A 5,000-nucleotide genomic window follows, 5' to 3' on the forward strand; every position below is an offset into this window, starting at 1 on the left:
TTTTTTCCATCAAGAGAGTTTTATAAAACTCTTGGACTCCCGAATTTGGAGTATCCTACTTTCACGCAATTCACAGGGTTCAACAAGCAATCGATATTTCACGATCAAGTATGTAGTACTCTTTGTAGTAGCGGTCCTTATATATCGTATTAACAATCGAAAAATGGTCGAAAGAAAAAATCCCTATTTGACAAGGCTTCTTCCTATACCTATGAATTCCATTGGACCCAAAAATGATACATTGGAAGAATCATCTGAGTCTTCCAATATCAATAGGTTGATTGTTCCGCTCCTGTATCTTCCAAAAGGAAAAAAGATCTCTGAGAGTTCTTTCCTGGATCCGAAAGAGAGTACTCGGGTTCTCCCAATAACTAAAAAGTATATCATGCCTGAATTTAACTGGGATTCGCGGTGGTGGAGGAACTGGATAGGAAAAAAGAGCGATTCTAGTTGTAAGATATCTAATGAAACCATCGCTGGAATTGAGATCTCATTCAAAGAGAAAGATATCAAATATCTGGAGTTCCTTTTTGTATATTATATGGATGATCCGATCCGTAAGGACCATGATTGGGAATTTTTTGATCGTCTTTCCCCGAGAAAGAGGCGAAACATAATCAACTTGAATTCGGGACAGCTATTCGAAATCTTAGTGAAAGACTGGATTTATTATCTCATGTTTGCTTTTCGTGAAAAAATACCAAAGGAAGTGGAGGGTTTCTTCAAACAACAAGGGACTGGGTCAATTATTCAATCAAATGATATTGAGCATGTTTCGCATCTCTTCTTGAGAAACAAGCGGGCTATTTCTTTGCAAAATTGTGCTCAATTTCATATGTGGCAATTCCGTCAAGATCTCTTCGTTAGTTGGGGGAAGAGTCCGCACGAATCGGATTTTTTGAGGAACATGTCACGAGAGAATTGGATTTGGTTAGACAATGTGTGGTTGGGAAACAAGGATCGGTTTTTTAGCAAGGTACGGAATGTATCATCAAATCTTCAATATGATTCCACGAGATCTAGTTTCATTCAAGTAACGGATTCTAGCCAATTGAAAGGATCTTCTGATCAATCCAAGGATTCTTTCGATTCCATTAGGAATGAGGATTCGAAATATCACACATTGATCAATCAAAGAGAGATTCAACAACTAAAAGAAAGATCGATTCTTTGTTGGGATCCTTCCTTTCTTCAAACGGAACGAACAGAGATAGAATCAGAGCGATTCCTTAAAATCCTTTCTGGATATTCCTCAATGTGCCGACTATTCATGGAACGTGAGAAGCAGATGAATAATCATCTGCTTCCGGAAGAAATCGAAGAATTTTTTGGGAATCCTGCAAGAGCCACTCGTTCTTTTTTCTCTGACAGATGGTCAGAACTTCATCTGGGTTCGAATCCTACTGATAGGTCTACTAGAGATCAGAAATTGTTGAAAAAAGAACAAAAGAAACATCTTGCTTTTTCCAGGCGATCGGAAAAGAAAGAAATAGTGAATTTATTCAAGATAATTATGTACTTACAAAATACCGTCTCAATTCATCCTATTTCATCCTATCGAGGATGTGATATGGTTCCAAAGGGTGAACTGGACAGTTCCAATAAGATTTCATTCTTGAACAAAAATCCATTTTGGGGTTTATTTCATCTATTCCATGACCGGAACAGGGGGAGATACACGTTACACCACGATTTTGAATCAGAAGATATATTTCAAGAAATGGCAGATCTATTCACTCTATCAATAACCGAGCCGGATCTGGTGTATCATAAGGAATTTGATTTTTCTATGGATTCCTCCGGATTGGATCAAAAACATTTCTTGAATGAGTTATTGAACTCCAGGGATGAATCGAAAAAGCACTCTTTATTGGTTCTACCTCCTCTTTTTTATGAAGAGAATGAATCTTTTTATCGAAGGATCATAAAAAAATGGGTCCAGACCTCTTGCGGAAATAATGTGGAAGATCCAAAACCTAAAATAGTTGTATTTGCTAGCAACAACATAATGGAGGCAGTCAATCAATATAGATTGATCCGAAATCTGATTCAAATCCAATATAGCACCCATGGTTACATAAGAAATGTATTGAATCGATTCAATTGCAACTTCGAATATGGAATTCAAAGGTATCAAATAGGAAATGATACTCTGAATCATCGAACTAGAATGAAATACACGATCAACCAACATTTATCAAATTTGAAAAAGAGTCAGAAGAAGTGGTTCGATCCTCTTATTTTGATTTCTCGAACGGAGAGATCTATGAATTGGGATCCTAATGTATATAGATACAAATGGTCCAATGGGAGCAAGAATTTCCAGGAACATTTGGACTATTTCATTTCTGAGCAGAATAGCCGTTTTCAAGTAGTGTTCGATCGATTACATATTAATCAATATTCGATTGATTGGTCTGAGGTTATCGACAAAAAAGATTTGTCTAAGTCACTTTGTTTATTTTTGTCCAAGTTACTTCTTTTTTTGCCCAAGTTTCTTCTCTTTTTGTCTAACTCACTTCCTTCTTTTTTATTTGTGAGTTTTGGGGGTATCCCCATTCATAGGTCCGAGATCCACATCTATGAATTGAAAGGTCCGAATGATCCACTCTGTAATCAGTTATTAGAATCAATAGGTCTTCAAATCTTTCATTTGAAAAAAAGGAAACCCTTATTATTGGATGACCAAGATACTTCCCAAAAATCGAAATTCTTGATCAATGGAGGAACAATATCACCATTTTTGTTCAATAAGATACCAAAGTGGATGATTGACTCATTCCATACTAGAAAGAATCGCAGGAAATCTTTTGATAACACAGATTCCTATTTCTCAATGATATCCCACGATCCAGACAATTGGCTGAATCCCGTGAAACCATTTCATAGAAGTTCATTGATATACTATTTTTATAAAGCAAATCGACTTCGATTCTTGAATAATCAATATCACTTCTGCTTCTATTGTAACAAAAGATTCCCTTTTTATGTGGAAAAGGCCCGTATCAATAATTATGATTTTACGTATGGACAATTCCTCAAAATCTTGTTCATTCGCAACAAAATCTTTTCTTTTTGCGATGGTCAAAAAAAAACATGCTTTTTTGAAGAGAGATACTATTTCACCAATCGAGTTACAGGTATCTAACATATTGATACCTAACGATTTTCCGCAAAGTGGCGACGAAGGGTATAACTTCTACAAATCTTTCCATTTTCCAATTCGATACGATCCATTCGTTCGTGGAGCTATTTACTCGATCGCAGACATTTCTGGAACACCTCTAACAGAGGGACAAATAGTCCATTTTGAAAAAACTTATTGTCAACCTCTTTCAGATATGAATATACCTGATTCAGAAGGGAAGAACTTGTATCAGTATCTCAATTTCAATTCAAACATGGGTTGGATTCACACTCCATGTTCTGAGAAATATTTACCATCCGAAAAAAGGAAAAAACGGAGTTCTTGTCTACAAAAATGCCTTGAGAAAGGTCAGATGTATAGAACCTTTCAACAAGATAGTGTTTTTTCAACTCTCTCAAAATGGAATCTATTCCAAACATATATACCATGGTTCCTTACCTCGACGGGGTACAAATATCTAAATTTCATATTTTTAGATACTTTTTCAGACCTATTGCCGATACTAAGTAGCAGCCAAAAATTTGTATCCATTTTTCATGATATTATGCATGGGTCAGATATATTATGGCGAATTCGTCAGATTCCATTGTGTCTTCCACAATGGAATCTGATAAGTGAGATTCCGGGTAATTGTTTCCATAATCTTCTTCTGTCCGAAGAAATGACTCATCGAAATAATGAGTTACTATTGATATCGACACATCTGAGATCGCTAAATGTTCAGGAGTTCTTCTATTCAATCCTTTTCCTTCTCCTTGTTGCTGGATATCTCGTTCGTACACATCTTCTCTTTGTTTCTCGAGTCTATAGTGAGTTACAGACAGAGTTCGAAAAGGTAAAATCTTTGATGATTCCATCATACATGATTGAGTTGCGAAAACTTCTGGATAGGTATCCTACATCTGAACTGAATTCTTTCTGGTTAAAGAATATCTTTCTAGTTGCTCTGGAACAATTAGGAGATTCTCTAGAAGAAATACGGAGTTTTGCTTTTGGTAGCAACATGCTATGGGGTGGTGGTCCCGCTTATGGGGTCAAATCCATACGTTCTAAGAATAAATATTGGAATCTCATCGATCTCATAAGTATTATACCAAATCCCATCAATCGAATCGCTTTTTCGAGAAATACGAGACATCTAAGTCATCCAAGTAAAGCAATCTATTCCTTGATAAGAAAAATAAAAAACGTGAATGGTGATTGGATTGATGATCAAATAGAATCCTGGGTCTCGAACACTGATTCGATTGATGATAAAGAAAAAGAATTCTTGGTTCAGTTTTCTACCTTAACAACAGAAAAAAGGATTGATCAAATTCTATTGAGTCTTACTCATAGTGATCTTTTATCAAAGAATAACTCTGGTTATCAAATAAGTGAACAACCGGGAGCAATTTACTTACGATACTTAGTTGACATTCAAAAAAAGTATCTAATGATTTATGAATTCAATACATCCTGTTTAGTAGAAAGACGTATATTCCTTGCTAATTATCAGACAATTACTTATTCACACACCTTGTGGGGGGCTAATAGTTTGCATTTCCCATCTCATGGAAAACCCTTTTCGCTCCGCTTAGCCCTACCTCCCCCTAGTAGGGGTATTTTAGTGATAGGTTCTATAGGAACTGGACGATCCTATTTGGTCAAATACCTAGCGACAAACTCCTATGTTCCTTTCATTACAGTATTTCTGAACAAGTTCCTGGATAACAAGCCTAAGGGTTTTCTTATTGATAATAGTGACTATATTGATGATAGTGACGATATTGATGATAGTGACGATATTGATGATAGTGACGATAGTGACGATATCGACCGTGACCTTGATATGGAGCTGGAGCTTCTAACT

Source organism: Vigna unguiculata, unplaced genomic scaffold (assembly GCF_037176805.1).
Source record: "Vigna unguiculata cultivar grain cowpea cultivar isolate G323 ecotype 2 unplaced genomic scaffold, ASM3717680v1 ptg000348l, whole genome shotgun sequence".
Taxonomy (NCBI): Eukaryota; Viridiplantae; Streptophyta; class Magnoliopsida; order Fabales; family Fabaceae; genus Vigna; species Vigna unguiculata.